A 20,286-nucleotide genomic window follows, 5' to 3' on the forward strand; every position below is an offset into this window, starting at 1 on the left:
TATAAGATAGGTATATCTGCATATTTTTGGGGGGAGGGATAGCTCAGTGGTTTGAGCATTGGCCTGCTAAATCCAGGGTTGTGAGTTCAATCCTTGAGGGGGCCATTTAGGAATCTGGGGCAAAATCAGTACTTGGTCCTGCTAGTGAAGGCAGGGGGCTGGACTCAATGACTTTTTGGGGTCCCTTCCAGCTCTATGAGATAGGAGAAATTAGCAGCAAAATACATGTAATCATTTCAGCCCTGATTTTGAGAGATGTACTGAGCAACCCATGTTAACTGTTGAAATCAGAGGAGGAGTTGGGTATTCAGCCTCTGTCAGGATCTGTCCCCAACCACTACATATGTGTTTTTAGAACTTGATTAGCTGTAGACAGTGCATTTTTAAAATAAAAACTAGGAATTTGTAGAGCATGAGTATCTCAATACTTTATGTAATAGTAAAACCACCTTGAAAATGTCTATTTATTGCTTCAAATTGCTTTGCAGGGCCCGCTTTCCAGCTGGCAACCTTTGAAATACAATCTCCTTCACTACCACCAAAAAAAAAAAAAAAAAAAAAGCCATAGTCAGATTTTCCCCAAATAATGGCTTAAAGTACATGGAGTATGCTTTCTTTAGTTTGGCATGACTCATAAAATATATTAAATGTGATTCTGGTTAGAAATGTAGTGGTAATTCTTCATCAGTGAGTTTGTCAATGTTCAATTTACAAGTTAAACCATGTCTTCTTTTATTTTTCCTAGCAGCCAACTGTATAACTTCAATCTATGATTAATCACTTGATTTTCATTCTGTCTCGTTTGTATCCTCCGTAGCACTCGCCATCATCACCAGCAACGATTGTGGACTTACTAGCTTTGAATTCTGATGATGACGCAATAAGCATTATAAAGTAAGCAGACTTTCTTGAAGATATATTAACGAAGTGCAGACAATAATAAAAAGTTCTAATAGTAAAATAAGCAGGTATGACACAGGTATGCATGTAGTAGATATAGTCCTTGACAAGGTGAAATTTTTAGTTAAGCGTTTTTCTACCATAACATTTTAAAGTGGAAATCTATTATAATAATTCTACTTTTTATGTCCATTCTTCTACTCCATGTCTTAAAAGCATTTAATAGTTGTACATCTTAAAAACACCAAAATATATAATTTGAATCATGGCAGTGAAGATGCTAAAGAGCAGTTTGCTTAAAATATAGCTAAAAGCCAGAAATTCTAGCATAAGGCTACCAAAATATAAATTAGACTATATTTTAAGAAGCAATGTATCATGGTAAGAATGAGTCCCTTTTCCCGACACGATGGTTCCAGTGCTCTGGATGGAAATCCTAACTCCCGAGTGTTTCTACCCAAACCAGTGAAAAGTGGTGGGGGCTGGGTTTTTGATTTTGAAAACTGGAATTGAAAGTGTGCACTCTCCTGACATGTTTGATGAATGGACCTCAGTGGTGCTATTGCTAAAACTTTATGCCTCTTAATTCCCTGATTAAAGTTATTCTAGAGTTTTATATAAAAGGCATTTTCTTAAGGTCTGAAAAGGAAGGAGTTTTTTTTGTTCAAATCTCAACCTATATGCCATGCACCCTATCCTCTTATGTTTTATTCTTTTGTTGAATCCTGCTGTTTCTCACTTTCTAGTTGTGGCTCTACAGCAAGTATGTTTAATGCAACCTGGGGATCCAGGATGTTTTAATATTCTACTACAAACAGCTTTAAAATCACTTTCAAGAAGTCATCCAGCCATGTTTTCTGCCTGTTTTCTAACTCTCTAGGCCTTTCTCAGGGTTTTCCTTTAGACTTTGTCTACACTGGCAAGTGAAAGACAAAACTTTTGTTGTTCAGAGGTGTTAAAAAAACACCCCTCTGAAACACAAAAGTTTTGTCGATGACAAGTGCCGGTGTGAACCGCACTTTGTCGGCAGGAGCACTCTCCTGCCGACAATGTTATCTCTTCTCGTTGGGGGTGGAAGTGTTTTGTCAGCGGGAGAGCTGTAGCGGAGCAGCCGTGAGGGTATTTCAGTTGTAGACGCTTATCAATATTCTGAGTAAGGGATTCTGTAGACCAGTCCTAAAATGTTTGTGGAACAATAAGCTTAATCTAAAGTAGTTAATTCCTTTTCTTTTCAGTCATACCCACTTAAAATAAACTTTCTTTCTCAGGAAGTATTCTGGATGAGTTTTAGATAAAAAATATTCTAACCTGTGGAGAAAGTCTAATGCTTGTCTCATGGTTGTCAGTCTCATAAAAAGCTACATAATCTTCTAAATACTACTTCACCAGATAATTAATTGATACCATTTTCTAGCACAAAAATCAGCAATCTAGGAGCCTTCTTTGAGACTTGGGGCACATTCTAGAAGTATGCACTGCATGGAAAAACCTCAACGTATCATGTGGGAAGGAGAAAACTTGCTAGCCTGAAACATTTAGAAATCAATGAGTCAGGGCTAAAAAAAAAAAAAGATATTGTCTTGAAAATCATACAATTAAAATAAAAAAAGACTTCTATCTTAGCCTTCTGGCATCTGAGCCTTTAGAGTAAATTCAAGTCATGTTTTCAAGCTTTTTCTCCAACTATAAGGGCTAGGGACTTACCCAAAATGACAAAAAGAGGCAAAAGCTGAGATTCTCATGTAATTACATGCCTCTAGGATCTGGGGCTTTCAGAGAAACCTCAAGCACTGCAAGACTTATGATACAATTGTGAGCGTTTGCAAAACTGCATTGTGGTCATCTATGCATTCTTTTTTAAGCATTGCAAAACTGTGTTGCTATATTGTATTGGAAACAAATTTTTTAGTAACATCTTTTAAACTGCTCTCAATATGTTTTATGATGAAGATTTGTATTAAATAATATATTTGTATACTATGTATGTCGGGGTGAAAGTAGAAATAGGGACTTACTGGTACGGGGCTGGGTTGGGGCCAGCGCCGGCCCCCAGAAGGGGCGGGGCCTCGGGCGGAAGGGGGGGGGGGAAGGGGGGGGGGGGGGGTCAGAGTCAGCCCCGGCCTGCCCTGTATTGGTAAGTGCCTTCCCCCTCCGTCACTGGGGTAGCAGCGGCAGTCAGGGGCTCCAGCAGCAGTTTAAAGGGCCCAGGGCTCGGCCGCCGCTACCGCCCCGGGCCCTTTAAACCACTGCCGGAGCCCCCGGCTGCTGCTGCTATCCCAGGGCTCTGGCAGCTATTTAAAGGGCTGGAGCCGTAGAGGCAGTGGGAGCCCCGGGCCCTTTAAATAGCCCCTGGAGCCCCGCTGCTACTCCAGGGCTCTGGGGGCTATTTAAAGGGCCCAGGACTCCCCTGCTTCTACCGCCCTGGTCCTTTAAATAGCCCCCGGAGTCCTGGGGTAGCGGCGGCGGGGCTCCGGCGGCTATTTAAAGGAAGGACCAGAGCAGTAGAGGCAGAGGGAGCCCCGGCCCTTTAAATAACCCCTGGAGCCCCGCTGCTGCTACCCCAGGGCTCCAGCAGCGGGGCTCTGGCTGCAATTTAAAGGGCCTGGTGCTCCAGCCACTGCTGGGAGTCCCAGGCCCTTTAAATTGCCACCTGGGGAAGCCGGGCCGCCCCGGTACGGCGCACCAGCTCTTGCCGGCTTACTTTCACCTCTGATGTATGTATAGAGATAAAGCTGTTTCTTCTGGGAAAATAACTTTTGAATTCAAAGCTAATTGAACAGAGTTTATAATCTCTTTTTAGTCTCAGGTTAATTCTATTTTGAGAGGGTTTCTCAGTGGTCTTTTTTTTGTTTGACTCATGCCGACTTTGTTTTCTTTATTTGTAATGACTATATTTACACTCGTGTTCACTTTTATTACTCTCCCTATATGGTGATTGGGTGATGGTCACTGTTTGCTATTTCCCATGAATTGTAATTTCTGGGAGCAGTGAATCATATTGCGGAATTAGTTTTCTTACCTCTGATTTTGTTTTCTCTTACTAATTTGGACAGATCCTCCCTATGCTTATCCCATATTCTGTGTATACTTGGCTTAGTCTGTGATTCTCTTTTGTCTTTATTTAAATTGGGACAGAGAGTTACATATGTTACACTGATATCAATACCATGCTTTTATGTATATGTGTGTGTTCAGTTTACACTGTAATCTAGTTTTGAAAGTATTTGACTGGGGTGTGTGTAATTGGTATAGCAAACACAGTAGCAAGGAAAGCTTTCAGAGGAATTTTGCTGCACTGGACAGAAATACCCATGAGTTTAGACTTCAGTCCAGAGAAGTGGATCATTCTATGAGCAAAATTACAGATGAGAGAACTAATTTTGCCAGTCAGTCCTACTTTTTGCTATATAGTCTGATATATACCAGTGTTGTTTAAAACTTGGCAACATCTATTTTTCAAGTACCTTTACTCTATACACATTTTCTGGCGAAGTTACTCTATTTAATGTACTTCTGATGGGCTTAATATAACGCCAACAGATCCCGGTAATCAGCGAGCGGGATTGAATTTAGGACCTCTGAAATTTAGTATATGAGTCTCTATTGCAGGGGTCGGCAACCTTTCAGAAGTGGTGTGCCAAGTCTTCATTTATTCACTCTGATTTAAGGTTTTGCGTGCCAGTAATACATTTTAACGTTTTTAGAAGGTCTCTTTCTATAAATCTATAATATATACCATATATACTCATTCATAAGCCGATTTTTTTTTAGTAAAAAAGGGAAGCACTGGAGAAGGGGGTCGGCACCAGGGTTACATTAGAATTTATCAGCGATTCTAAAAAAAACTAACCAACAGAAAACTACCTGCATTTGATCCTCAAACTTCACTTAGGCCTAGTCTACATTAAAACATTTGCTATCAAGGGGTGTGCTGCCTTTTTTTGTTTGTTTTGTTAGGTCAAGGGATTTACTTTTGTGCTATTCCTTTGTCACAAAATCCCCAGTGTAGACACAGTTAAGCTGACAAAAAGTGCTTTTCCCAGTATAGCTGATTTTATTCGCCCAACTGGTATAAGCTATAAGGGAAAAAACACTTTTTCGATGGCATAAAATTGTGTCTATACTAGGAGGGTTTTGCCAGAATAGCTATTCTGGCAAACTTTTAAGTGTAAACTATGCTTTAGGGAAAAGGCAACTGGAGACTGCCACTGGCCCTCAGATGATATTATGTTCTGCCTAGTACAGTAACTCCTCACTTAAAGTCGTCCCGGTTAACGTTGTTTCGTTGTTACATTGCTGATAAATTAGGGAACATGCTCGTTTAAAATTGTGCAATGCTCCCTTCTAACGTCGTTTGGCAACTGCCTGCTTTGTCCACTGCTTGCAGGAAGAGCAGCCCGTTGCAGCTAGCTGGTGGGGGCTTGTAACCAGGGTGGACTGGCAGCCCCCCATCATTTCCCCGCTCCCCTAAGTTCTCTGTGCTGCAGCCACCCAGCAGCTGTCCCTCCCCGCACTGCCATGTGCTGCTCCTGCCCTCTGCCTTGGTGCTGCTCCCAGAGACTCCTGCTTGCTGTGCAGGGGGGGAAGGGAAGGGGCTAATGTCAGGGTGTCCCCCTCCCCCCTGCTCCTGCACCCTGCTTACCCCATCTTCCATAGAGCAGGGAGGGGACACGGACAGAGAGAGACACAGAGAGCTTGTGGCAGCAGCTGCTGTCTCAACTTCCTGATCCACTTAAAAAGACAATGCACTTAAGAGTGGGTCAGCTTACTTTAAGGGGCAGTGTGCATCTCTCCCCCACACGCAAGGTGTGTGTCTGTCTCTGCCTGCTATGCTATCTCCCCTCCCTCGTGTTCGTGCTGCCTTGTGTGAGAGGCTACATTAACAACAATGTGTTAACCCTTGAGGGCTCAGCTGAGTGCTAGTTCATCATTTAGCAGCAAGGCATTCCCTGGGAAATATCCCTCCCTCTTCCACCCTCTAATTTCACCACCTCAACCAAGCTTCACAATCATCATAGCTGTGAACAGTATTAAATTGTTTGTTTAAAACGTATACTGTGTGTATATCTATATAATATATAGTTTTTTGTCTGGTGAAAAAAATTTCCCTGGAACCTAACCCCCTCCGCCCCCCCATTTACATTAATTCTTATGGGGTAATTGGATTCGCTTAACATCGTTTCACTTAAAGTTGCATTTTTCAGGAACATAACTACAGCGTTAAGTGAGGAGTTACTATATATACATACAACTGCTGTCTACCATATCTAAATGCAGTAAATTTATGATTAGGAGGCTTTATGTAGTCTGCTTGGATGGATTTTTAGTAAATAAGAAATTTAATTATGTTCACTATTCTATAAAATACATCAGTGGTGTTTCTTTTAATCCTGCACTGATCATTTAGTTTAGGCAGCCACATCTGTTCCTGCTGTGTTTTCAAGTATATAGGTGTAAAACTGCATATAAAAGTCTATTTTAATATCTAGGGAGCGCATTAAATGTCTGTATTGCAATTCTGTTAATACAGATATAGATTAGAAAGGGTCCAGCCACTTTTTACGGAATGTTAGTGTGTATTCCACATCTGTGTGTTGATCGGCTAGACAGACCTATGTAAAATGTTCTTGTTCTTGCTTCTTTCATATAGAAATATTCATTCCTAGTACTGTATGTCTAGGCACTGGAATGTATAGAATGTGGATTTTCTTGATTAATATCTCAACAAATTGCTTTTTGTCTCCAGGAATCAAAGTTAAATTCCTCAACATTTTGTAGGCAGGAATAATTACCACATGTTTTAGCATATTAATTACACCCAAGAGGGTGTAGCAATAAATCACATAGGATATGAAACAGTTTCTCACCATGATTTCTCACCATTCAGTGCTATATTTCCATATTTGTGTATGTAGATTATTGTTCTATGTTAAATAGTTAGACAGCAGTTCTCAAACTGTGAGTCAGGATCCCAAAGTGGGTCGTGACCGGTTTTAATGGGGTCGCCAAGGCTAGCATTAGACTTGCTGGGGCCCAGGGCTGAAGCTGAAGCCTGAGCACCACTGCCTCGGGCTCAGGTTACAGACCCGCCCCCGCCTGGGGCTGAAGCCCTTGGGCTTGGGCTTTGGCCCGCCCCCGCCTGGGTGGCAGGGCTTGGGTGGCCTCAAGCTTCCGTCCCCCCTCCTGGGTCATGTAGCAATTTTTGTTATCAGAAGAAGGTCATGGTGCAATAAAGTTTGAGAACCACTGGTTTAAGATATAGAATACTGATTTTATGTATGCCTGCTATTGATATACATGTTTAGGGTACCTTCGTATTAAAAATAAGGATTTCTCATTTGACTTCCAGGCTCCTCTTCATTGTTCCCAGTATCAGTAAACAGGGAAGTGAGAAGGCATACTTTTGGAACCCTTATAACCAAAGGTAAGCATACCTATTAATCTGTTGAGGGTAGTGATTTCACAACCCGGCTATCTAAATGAATGATGTAGTATGCTCCAGTCTAATTTTAAATTTGTTTGGAAAACCTAGTCACCTTTTTAAAAATATATTAATCACCTTTTAAAAAGCTAAAGTCTCCACAAAAGAAATACATGAACACATGCATCTACAAATTTGTGCATGCAAGTAAACAACTTGAATGTGCAAATGAATTTTTTTTGCACTTGGAACTTGAGGCTGTAGTTTTGGAAAGTTTGGCCATTGGTCTAATTTTGGACTTACTAGGTTATAAACAGAAGTTTGTTTGGGGTTATAAAATTTGTTGGTAAATTATTTCATTCTCTTTCCTGTTCAGTAAAGGAGACAGCTATAAAATTAAATGAATGATTAAAAGGTGGTTTTGGGGTTTTTTTTGGTTACTCAAGAAGTTAAAACCATTCGTGGGCTAGTCTTTAAACTGTCATCATTTGATTAGGTAAGGCTTAATATGTAGTTCTATCATACTCTAAAAGTGACTGCTTTTAAAAAAAAAAAAATTGAAATATCCTGACATTATTCTCACTCAATGACTTTCTTATCAGATGTACTTGGTTTTGCAAATAAAAATGGTTTTCTAACAGCCAGCACTGAAGACTCAGTTGGATTTTGAAAGTTAAGCTGGGTTCTTTCCTTTTCATATATCATTGCTAGAAATGGCCTCAGTGACACCTGTGCAGTGTCATTGTTTTTCACGGATTCACACTAATGTACCTGGAGCTTAGTAAACAATCCTGTTTAAGCCTCAGAAAATAGAATCAAGCTCTTGCTTTCTTACTATTACCAGATTTGGATTCTGAGTACTAATGGGGTAATAAGCAGTGGAAACATACTTTACTGATTACCATTAGTTGATAAGACTTTCAAAATACACAAGGAACTGATTTGTGGAGTAAAAGTGCTGTTTGCAGAATAGTCAGTAATGTGCTGTCAATGCATTCATAAGAGGCTCCTACAAAATTTTTTTCCTTGTGATTAAACCCTGTGTTCAGTGGGGAGGGGAGATTGTGTGTAGGTGGGGCGCTTGCAGGGAGGAAGGACTGTGAAATCTATTAATTTATCTTCCTCTCTAAACAAAAACTCTCAAAACCATAGCCAAAGAGGGAGGACATGGCACTGGGCCAACTTATATTAAGCAGCAGCACTTGTTATAAAAGTTTCTGAAAAATATATTCAATGTATCGATAGTTGTATATTAGTGTGTTCATTTTGGGGATTGTTGGTATTTTCCACAGGGATTTTGTTACTTTACTCCAATATTCTGGTCAACTCAAAGGCAAACAATCCAGAAGTATTTTTGAGCCACAGGGATAAATCCTCTCAAGTAGAGATGACTTAACAGTAAGCAGGGAAGGTGTGAACTCCAAAGAACACAGGGAAATCATCTTAACTTTCCATTCTACTTGGTGGAAGAGATTTAAGAAAGGGTCCCTGAGAGCTCCCTTCAGTGCATCACGGATGGTAACGTTTTAGAGTAGAACCATACTTTAAAGAATCAGAAATACCTGTCCCCAAAATTCATTTCACAAGGCCAGATCCTACAAGGTTCAAGCCCCCTCTGCTTATTGAAGTCAATGGCTTTTAATTTCTAGCTAACAAATTGGAGAGCCACTATTTTCATTTGAATGCCAAAAACAATCTTGTATGGCCCAGTACTTCCTTTGTTAGGAGCTAACTGTTGAAGGTAGTGCTGATGCTAATGATAGACCATGAACAAGGAAATACTTCTCTGCTAACAGGAAAAGAAGAAAAGTTGTAAGGAAGATGCTTCATTTTCAAGCTTCAAAGAGGGTATTACAAATATGAGGATATTACAAAAGGAGATGAAATAATGTTTGGTGTGTGTGTGTGTGTGTGTGTGTGTGTGTGTGAGAGATACAGCCATATCTATGTCTATCTCAGTGTCCTTTGCATTTCTTCAATTTTGCCAAACTAGAATTTTCTCCTATTTATTTTAATCTTAATATTCTTCCTCTTTGTCTTTCATATAATGTTAGGGTTGCCAACTTTCTGATTGCGGAAAACTGAACACCCTTGCCCCACCCCCTTCTCTGAGGCCCAACACCTGCTCACTGCATGCCCTCTTCCTCCATCACTCACTCTCACCCCCTTTACTTACTCGCTCATTTTCACCAGGCTGGGGCAGGGGATTGGGGTGCAGTAGGGGGTGAGGGCTCCGGCTGGGGGAGCAGGATCTGGGGTGGGACTGGGGATGATGGGTTTGGGGCGCAGGTGGGGGCTTCGGGCTGGGGAAGGGTGTTGGGGTGTGGGACAGGCTCTGGGCTAGGGGTGTGGGCTCCAGGGTGGGGCCAGAAATGAGGGGTTTAGGGTGCAGGAGGGGGCTCTGGGCTGGGGCAGGGGGTTGAGGTGCGGGAGGGGGTGTAGGTTGTAGGAGGGAGTTTTGGTGCGGGGGGGGGTTCTGAGCTGGGGCAGGGGTTTTGGGAGTGGGAGAGGGTTCAGGGTGTGGGCTCTGGGCAGCGCTTACCTCGGGCAGGTCCTGGAAGTGGCTGGTATGTCCCTCTGGCTCCTAGGTGGAGGGGCAACCAGGGGGCTCCGGGTGCTGCCCCCGTCCGCAGGTACCACTCCCACAGCTCCCATTGGCCATGGTTCATGACCAATGAGAGCTGCGGATCCGGCGCTCGGGGTGGGGGCAACGCGCAGACCCCCACCGGCCGCTCCTGCATCTAGGAGCCGAAAACCGGATGCCTGGCAACCCTATATGATGTACTTTTAAATTTGAGTGCTTAAGATTTGATATAACAAACAGTTGCTTCTAACTACTGTTTTCTTAATGCTGAACAGCTCTTAATGAAGTTTTGATGGGTGTGGTTAAAACACCAAATGGAGTCATTTGATTGTGTAACTACAGGCACAGGTAAAACTTAGCGCTTGTTGAAATTTGTAATTTGGCAGTTTGCCTTTATTAAAGCTTGTAAATATGAGTGCAGTAGTTTTATGAGGCCTGATTGCCAAATCTCATTATAGTGAAGAATGATTGCATTCCTAGTGTGCTGGCGAAGTAAAAAATCAAATTATAATTTTGGTGACTTTGCAGATCTTCAGCTGGGATAAGTGACTGTTCCTTGGAAAAGACCTGACATGACCAAAAATTGAAAGCAGCACCAGGATGCTGAAAAATGGAGCTCTTTGTAAGAGCTAATTAGACTGCCTCTACAAAATCTTAGGAAACTGCACTTGCCAAAGAATTGAGACAGGCTGATATTTGCTGTGAAAGGAATGAAAGGTGATGCAGTCACTTTGTTTTTGTGGCCTCTTACTGTGTAAACTTCTTGATCTGGTCCAAATCTAGTGCAATGGGTTGTTTTATAATTCTAGCGCATAGCCCTAGTTAAGTAGTACTTCATGCTGGCTGAACACAGCATCTGATTACCATCTGGTCAGCAAATGCTCCCTGCAGCACAATAGAGAAATGACTGCTTCATTAAAGAGTGTACTCCCACGTGTCTTTCTCCCCTGAATAAGCACTTCTTTGGAAAATATTTCCTTATGGGAATGTATAGAAAAACTTTTCACTTTAATAGGATTTTAGACATTTTTTGGCTAAATTCTTCCCCATTGTAATTCCTTTGACTTCCTTGGGGCTTACAGTACAGTACACTGGGGATAAATTTTGTCACCTAACATTCTCGTTAAAAAAAAAATCTGTGATGCATAGAGAGATTAACTGAAATGATAACGTGTAACGATCCTAGCAAAGTTACAGATGGTAATGGTATTACTGTTTCTCTTCAGGACTGGATATGTTGGAAATTTGAAGTTTTGACCTGAGAATACCAACCAATGGAACTTATACTTTTTGTGTATTTGTATAAAACTTACTTGAGCATACAATGTTGATATATACTAAGTTACTTAAACTTCCTACATTTTGTCTATATTACTTTCTTGATGGTTTAGTAGAACATTTGCTGTAGATTGTTTTTAAAACGAAATGTGTTATACACACATTCTGTGGCTTGTATGTGTATATATCTGTGTATAATATTAAATCTGAGATACTACATTATCAAGTACTGTACGTTTTATCTTTATGAGTTTGAAGTAGTGCAGTACTCACAAATGATTTTATGCAGGTTATTCCAAAAGAGTGACAATAAAATCACTTGTATTTTAACGGACCATCATGTAGGATTCCTGCATCATGTGGTGGAAGAGATAATGGGGACAGAAGTATAGTTCTGGGAGAACAGTATTTCCTGAGTGCTGGGGGATGGAGAACAGGAGAGCTTTCCCTCTGCTTTTAGTAGAGGAGGCAAAGTTGTGCCTTCCCCTGATTCTTAACTTGGTTTAGACTATCAGAAAGAGACATGGGATAATTCCCATGGAAATAATGGCTATGGAAGAGCAAAGAAGTCCTTTGCTCTTCTTACTACTCTTCCTGGTAGCCAAACATCTATAGAGCCCTTCAGCCGAGTCCTTGATTATATGTATTTTGCCTATGGGGAGGAGGCGGCAGATGAACTGCAGGTGCAGATTGAGAACAGATTGGAGGTGAACAGTACCAGTAATCAGGAAAAAGGAGTGGAGGGAAGTCCCCAGAAAGAAAGAAAAGAAAAACGAGATGTTCTGAACAGTGATTCTAATATATCTGTGTTCCAGATACAAGTAAAAGGGTGGTATACTGGTTTTTTTTAAGTGTTGAAAAATAACTATTGCAATGAGTTACATTAATTGAAGGGAATTTTCTGTTTGTTTGTAATTCATGTGAGAACAAATATCAGTGAAATATCTGAGATAATTAATTACTTCAGACACCTGAGGATAGAACTGAAGACTGCCACATTAATGTATTCTTGGAGGTTTCTTCGACTTGGTGCTGGAATGATATGTGGTAAGTTGGGGGGACAAATTAGAAAAGAAAATTATGCCATTGAGAGGGACAGACTTTTCTGTGTCTCCTATCTTCTACCATGTATATTTAGGGGGAAATTGAACACATAATATGGGGTGAAAAGGAGACGTAAATGAGTGGAGATAAACTGAAAATGATGCAGGAAAAGACACTTCACAAGAAAGAAAATTGAAACTAGAGTGTAGTCAGAAAGAGAGGAGATGGAACAAAAGGTAGGCACAAATTTCATATTTTTAAAAGATTCTATAGAAACTTGATTGACAATGTGTTTCAATAACATGGTTGTCTTATTTTTATTTAATATTTAATCCTTCAAACTACAGGGGACTTTGAGGAGTGGTGGCCTGGGTATCTTTCATCCTGACTAGAAAGCTTAGTCCTCAGGGAGGTAGGTAACTTTTGCAGGCTGTGGCTCCTTAGTTTAACTGAGAAGTTTCATTAGGTTGGGTAACATCTTGTCATGGTGAGAATGGATGGAGTAACTGTACCACTGCTAGAGTGTAATATGTCTCATTAAACTTTCTGCTTTCTAGAGTTTTTACATTGCCTACAGAAATGTCTAAGCATTTGTCTTCAATAAATTTTAGTCCTAAAATATTGATAATACGATACAGATGACCTTTTGTTATATTTGGTCTTTTCTTGGGTAGCCTGTCGCATCCAGTCCCTATCTAAAAAATGCAGACAGTTTAAAATAATCTCTTGGAAGCTGACCTGGACTGGTTATTGACCCAGCATGCTCTCCGCCCTGTCTGTTTGCAAAGGGGGAGGGAAAGGTGTCTGGTTTCAAAAATAGCAGTCCCACAAGTACTTCATCTACTCTTGTTAAGAGCCCTCCAAGTCAATGAGGTAAGCATTGTTTTACTGTGAACAGTGCTCAATAGTTTATAACGTCTCAGTTTCATCTATAGCTGATGGAATTCAGGTTTTTTTCTCTGTTTGTCATTTAGACTAGTAATCTGACCAGAGCCCGGTACAGTGATTTTTTTTCCCCCTCTTCTGAATGAATTGCATACTCTAAGGTCAATTTTTTTTTTAAGAAGCCAGGTCTCTTCATGCCCCTATATAATCTTAAACTGTTTTGATTATGTCCACAGTTGTTCTTTCAGAGCTTGTCAGTGAGAGGAAGGAAAGGTGATGTGGAGGCAGAGGAATCATTCTTTGAAATCTTCCAATTCCTTTTTTCTTTATTTAATCTCCTCTGCCCTCCTGAAAGCAAGCAAGATTAACTACATTGCATGGGGGGGAAGCTGCATACCAGCAGAGACTGGCGATCCAGAGCTGCCTAAAGCACCCTTGCACTAGAACATAACTCAATATGTAAATATTTTTGCCAGATATTCTTGCTAGGAGAGGTGGGCTGGAGCAGGTATTATCACTTTCTGCCATTTCTTGCCAAGTATGTCAACTAACTCGCAAGCTGCTTAGAGGCTAGGAGGATTTAGCTTTCTCTTTATGAAATCCTGCCTCTTGTCAATGCTCTCTTGAAGGTCCTAGAAAAGGGGTCTTCATTATCATTGTTAGTGATTGATGCCAATTAAGTTTGCGTGACATTTGAACTGTCAATCTACTTCTACTTTTGGCTTGCCTTTATTAATTTATTTCAGAGTATAGTTCTAAGAAATTTCACTTCATTTTCTGATTGCTAGCTATATTGAGTTTTTCTGCAACATATCATGCTTAGAAATTACATGTAAAGGAGTTAATTTTCAAATCACATGTATCCCACCCTGCAACAATAGTTTTCTGGAAGGGTAGGTTTTCTTTATAAATGCTTTTTGCTCATTTTAGAATTGAGCATTTTTAAGTGGGTGGATTCCTGCAGCCCATGCTGTATGTTTCTTTTCAGTAGCCATTTATTTGGCATTTCTATGGTCCTAGTGGGCTGTAGGTTTGTTTCAAAACAATTGATATTCTATGAAGCAGATAAACTGATGTCATGGTCTATCTCTTTCACCTTACATATGCTAATTATTAGATTACATTTGGCAGTTGGTAGCTTTGTTTGAGGAGGAGGAAGACTGTGGATTATATAACAGCTGTATGCATTTCAGCTAACTGTCTTGTGGGCAGCCAGGATTTATGGTACTCTAGATTTAGCAAGGTAATCTTGTGTCTCTATTACATTTTGTATTTATTGATACAGGTTGACCTTGAGACAGTGTTCTTTAAACTAATTTCTACCATGTAGTTTAAGGGTGTTCTCTTTATTTCTTTGAGGAACATGTTAGTGTATGCAAACATTATAAATGTTAGGTGGTTAGAGGTGTTGGCACTGATGGTGGAATTAGAATGGAATCCTATTCTGTCAAATTCTTTTGTGTTCTGCATGGGATTATTACAATAGTGGTGAGTTGTTGGAGCTGAATCTTCATACCTAAGGTTAACAAAGTGATGCAGTAGAAATTAAAGCAAACTTTAATTTGTCAAGCTTTCATTTATATTTTATATACTGTTTGTTGTATTTTTTTTATGGTGGAAAATATCCCTTGAAATGACTCTGTGCTGTAAGTTTGTTGAAAATATAAAGGTTTATGCTAAGCTTTGCAAATTCAGATTATATTATAGATGTCAAATATTTTGTTAAATGTTAACATAATTTTGATCTGGAACCTCCTTGCTTTATTTTTGTTTGCATGTGCATATTAACAAGAAACAAAACATTTCATGCATAGTGTATTTTACTATGAATGTTATGCACATCACAACTAGCTGTTCTACACTAATTTAATATGAATTCATTGTTGAAAATGACCATTTTTGTCAATATGCTAAAGTAGTACTTGGGTACACGTAAACAAAATACACCCATGATACGCAGAGGAACAATATTACACTTGCCAATGCAGCAGCTGCAAGTCTAGGGAAAACACAAGTTACATTTTGTTTCAGAAACACAATCCCTGTTATAACATATATAAGAATTTATATACACATATCAACAGTGTTATAATACTGAGTGTATGAAGTGCTCTATGTACAAATAACTTTTTAAAATAAAGCAACTCTTGCCTTCCTTTTGGTCTAAGGAGATTGAGTCTTAAGTAGGTGCTGTAATATGAGAATGAACAAAGGTACCTATTTTTAGGAAGACCCTTCAGAAATATTTCTCGTAAGTAAAATTCCAGCAAATGTGCTGGAGAGACAGAGAGACTGTGATTTGCACAAGGTCATGTAGGATTTAGGTACGGGGGGGGGGGTGTAGATTCTCCAAAATTCCAAGATGCCACAAAGGCGAGTTTGATCACATGGGTACCATATTTCTTTCCTTAGATTTTCTTGCTCCTCCTTTCTATGGGGAGCTCCAACCAAACTGGGTGACCCTCTATCAATGCATTCCTGACTGGTTAATTTAAAATTATTTCTTGTTTGGATCTACCCCTTTGGTGGTGAATAAAGTATTATTGTAACTTAATTGAACGAATGGCCTTTTTATTGTTGTTGTCAGGTAAGTTTCACCCCCTGGTTCTGGGCCACAAACTTAATGGCTTTCATTCTCTTCAAGACTTGTGCTGATGAAGGACTCTCAGCTCACTCCATTTTAATGGGCTTGTATGCATAATACAGTGCTGTTGTCCCCTGGGACAAAAACATTAAGCCTTTTCTCCTTCCCTGTTTCCCATTAGGCTTTTAATCTCCGAAATGATGAATAGCAATACAGAACCCTACCATCCCTCACAGATAAACATAACCTGTCACGTCTGTTGTAGAGAATGTACATCCACAATGGTCAGAGGGGAGGGGAAAAAAGTAATGGTGTGAAGGGTAGTGGTTGTTAGGAGGTCATACATTAGTTTGGAATAAGTGTAGCAGTAGTTATACTTGTTCAGCTGTCTAATCCCATGCAAAGCTTCTTTCGTCTTACAGATTATTTGATGGCTAATTTACTCCTCTGAGCTCATAAACTAGATAGAATATTCTAATTTGATTATTTTGAGTGCCTTTATTACCACTAGCAGTGTCGGAGATTTCTCCAGAAGGTTGATACTGTCTTCTTGTACCCCTTAGTAACTATATGGGTTTGGATGGAGACTGTCCCCTTCTCTTTGGCCTTGACTCATACTATTATCTCCTTGGTGCGCTGCTTCCCCAACATAGTTTTATTTTCTCTCAAAGCACCCATTCCAGCAACCCCCCTAGATATGCTGTTCAACAAAGCTTAACTATACTATACTTTTTTTTTTTATTGGCCAGTTTACAGAAATAAAGCTTACAGTGAAGCATGTACATCCTAGATGAATACTATGGAAAGCACTGATAAATGCCAGTTTGTGTTGAAGTTATAAAATATTGCAATATTACCAGGATTCACAGCATGGTAGAAGCTTTTCTAGTATCTGACAGTTCAAAGCTGTGTGATTGTCTTCCTGTGAGAAAAATGTCTCTGGGTGGAGAAGAGGAAGGGGGAGGGGGAGAATGGAGATGCATGTGTATGTATACATATGTTCTTTTGCGTGCGTACCAATTCACACTTCAGTTGTTGATCCTTTTGTGTGGATATGGATGTCTGCCCTTTGTAACTTAACTGTGATATGAAACCTGTTCATTAATAGAATCAAATATTTGTTTCTGATACCTGTTTATGCTAAACAGGTCTCTTCCTGTTAACCATATTCGTGATGACTCATGCAGAGTCTATACTCTGAAGTCGAGCTGGTTGGAACATTTTGGTTGAAATGAAATTTTGGTGAAATATGTTGAAATATTTTGCAGAGATGTATGTTTCCAAAAAACTTTCATCAATAAGGTTTGAGATTGAGAGACTTTCTCACATACTCTCTAACATGGCAGTTAGAGCACTGGGATGTGAGAGTCCCATATTCAAGTCCCCACTGTGCCTTATGTGAAGTGATTTTTAGATGAAAACTCTCTTCTACTGAGTTAGGTTCAGATCCCTGTTCTGCCGGTGTCTCCCACAACATCCCAGGCCAGTACTCTAACTATGGGGACACAAACACACACACACTCACATTCTTTTTGTGAATGTTTTTTGTGAAAACATTTTGGTTCCAACACTGAACAAAAATAAATTTCTAAAGTTGCTGCCAAATTGCCGCCCTCCAGTCACATGTACTCAGATGGTGTTCATTTTTTGCATTACCCACACTTCTGTACCATCTCCTTACTTGTCTATCCATTCCATCTTATATTTCAACCTCTCTCTCTCTGACCTCACGTCCTGGATGTCACAACGTAGTTAACTGTAACATGGCCAAAATTAGATACCATGTTTCCTCTCAAACCCTCCCCATGACTGCATTCTATTATTCTTTACAACAACACTTTTGTCCCTGAAACTGAGGCACGTAGTTCGAGGGTCATCCCGACCCTCCCTCCTCTTCTACACCGTGACCAAAATTTTGCACAACTAAAATTTTTGTTAAGCTCCTCACTATCTCCTGTCTTAATTGTTGTGACCTCCCTTGAACAAACTCCCTTGCACACACTCCTTAAAGACCTTTTAAAATACAGATAATTTTTTCCAGGCTTGACTCTCTTACCAAGCCACCTTCCAGTTTGAATCCCTCCCTTGGCTCTGTTCCCTACTTCATAACATTTTAAGCTTCTCCTTCACCTTTAAGGTCCTTCACAGCTTCCCTGTGGTTCTTGTTCTTGTCTGTTTTCATATTGCTCTTCCAGTGATGCCAGCCTTAACACTAATTTTTCTGCTAATACTACAAACCTTTCCATTCTGCCCTTTATGCATAGAATGTTATTACCCTCATTTTCAGTTCCTGTCTCAAGATTCACTTTTGCTGTAATATGTGCAGGAATCTAGGCTAGGTGGTGGAGCAGTTTTACTTTAAAAAAAAAAAAAACAAATAAAATCTGTCATTGATTTAGAACTATCAAATTGTGCAATAACTAAACCATATAACCATGTGATCTTATTTTCATTGTTCTTTTTTCCTTCCTCCTTTTCTTTGTCAAAATTGGTATGTCTTTTAGATTGTAAACTCCTCAGGATATGGACTTCAGACCTAGAATTGGCACTGCTTATTCAGCAGCTAAATTGCATATCTGACCAGCAGAATGCTGTCTGTCAGTTTAGGTTTTTATTAATAGAAAATATAACTTAGCAATAACACTCAACTCCCTGTAGTAGATTTGTCCGGTGAGTCCACCTTTTGGCAGACTGTTTCAGGATAGGAAGACATTGAGTACTGCCTTGTACTCCCTTTCTGTTCTGGATAATCTTTTCTGCACTGCTACTTTAATTCTGCTGTTTTCCACAAAGCTGATTTTCTCAAATTTTGATGATAATGTGTGCTGTTTCCCAGTTACTTCAGAGCTGTCTCTAGGGCTTGCATAGAGTTCAATGGAAATAATGCCTTTCTTGTTGGGCTGAAGCACAGTGTGTTACTAGTTTCCTGTTATCCAACTCTGTTCCATGCATATTGACTCGCATTATTATACTGGCTGCAGTTTGAAGCACACGAGCAAATGTTGATGAATTATGAGTGTCAGAACTATTGAGCACATACCAATGGATCACGTAAAATTGTTTTTATGAAAATATTTAATAATCAATCTGGAAGATCATAAATATTGGCACGGATATCTGTTTAAAAGTCCTAGGTCTATTGAAATGAAAAATGATTAATCAGTTTGAACAAGTATCATTTGTTCAACTCCATGATTTCTGTTTGAAAGCTAAATTTAAAAGAACTGCATAATAGTGCCACTCAAAAGTAAATAGTAGACAGCAGTTGTTTCTCTGCAGGCCACTTTTAATTTAATCTGGAATTTTTCTTGTCTAATTAGAAAGGCAATTCTAATAACCTCTTAGCACTGTTGTCAACCTTAAACCACCTATTTAATTGATACTTAACTAAGCTCCTCCTCAAACAGATGGATGGGAAGTGGATGAGCTTTGGCTTCACCTCCTAATAAGTCAGCAAGTGCAGCTGAGGTAATGTGGGTGGGCAACAGTAATTGCTGCTGATAGGGATTAGTAGGAAACTACTGTGCTCTTGGAGCAAAAGAGGAGCAGGAAGGAAATGTTTCTTTGAGGCATAATTCCTCTCCTTTGTAGTTCCTGAGGCAGAAAACCAGTGTGCTGCCCCCTTAATGAAGTTAATGGTAAAATCGTAATCTAGCGCTTGGTTGGCTTCCCATTTGTGTGTGTGTTTTCCTACAATGGGAAATTTCTTAAAATCTCAAATGTGATTGTTAAATCAGCAAAAAATGGTAAGGCTAGGTTTATTACCTGAAAGGCAGCATTTTGGGCGTACCTTTCTGCAAAGGAAACCCCCAGTTTGGATCTGGCTTGCTATTCCTTGTTATATCCTTGCAGATATAGCCACATTTTCCTTTAATCACTGGAGGAATTGTCCTGAATGGAACAATAGTTTGCTCTCTATTGCTCCAAGCCATTTTCAAATGCTTCAGTAAGGAAAAGAGAATTCCAGTTAGAGCATTGTTTCTTTAGTAAACTCAATTTTCCAGTAAGATATGCCTAAGTAATACAGAATCCACATTTCATCTTGAAGATGAGTTCTTGAATTCCTAAACTACTTTTATCATGAATACTTAATTAAGTTATTCCCTTGATATGGGTTTTATCATTTTGCCCCAGACATACATTACACTTGCTCAGCTTACATCGGGGCTTTGATATGTAAGCTTTTCACACAGTAATATCTGAATGTCTGAACTCAAAGATGATTCAACCAGTTTTGCCATCCTAATAATTGTTTCAGAAGTCCTGAAATCTTTAAAAGCTAAGACTAAATATTCCCATTTAATTTCTACTCCAAAGTAGGGGCTTAAAAGTTAAGTGCATTCCACTTTGGTAATTCTACATAAAAAGTAGTGAAATACTGCCCCAGAACCATTACACACTCCATATTTCCCATGTTAACAGATCTCCCTAGTTTATCCAGATGGTAACGTTTGAAGTGCAAATGCCATTTGAAGTTGCCAAATCCATATTAACGATTTTTGTCAGATACAGGATCCAAAATAGTGGTGGTATGCGTTTTTCCCTTTTCCTACTGTGCTACTATCCCTTTGGAACAGTAGCAGGGCTAAT

General features: G+C 39.7%; 1 protein-coding gene across 7 annotated transcripts in view; it reads left to right on the forward strand.

Annotated features, from left to right (window-relative positions):
- Positions 1-817: 817 nt before the first annotated feature.
- SIPA1L2 (signal induced proliferation associated 1 like 2) overlaps positions 818-20,286 on the forward strand; it is a 186,327-nt gene continuing 166,858 nt past the window's right edge. For 6 of the 7 annotated variants that reach the window (XM_029911018.1, XM_029911022.1, XM_029911020.1 and 3 more), the window contains exons 1-2: positions 818-894; positions 7,250-7,324. The gene's annotated coding sequence lies outside the window, so the exon portion shown is untranslated. The remainder of the gene's footprint in view (positions 895-7,249; positions 7,325-20,286) is intronic. The other variant, XM_029911023.1, reaches the window with a different exon arrangement.

This window comes from Terrapene carolina, unplaced genomic scaffold (genome assembly GCF_002925995.2).
Source record: "Terrapene carolina triunguis isolate 2854851 unplaced genomic scaffold, T_m_triunguis-2.0 Scaffold85, whole genome shotgun sequence".
Classification (NCBI taxonomy): Eukaryota; Metazoa; Chordata; order Testudines; family Emydidae; genus Terrapene; species Terrapene triunguis.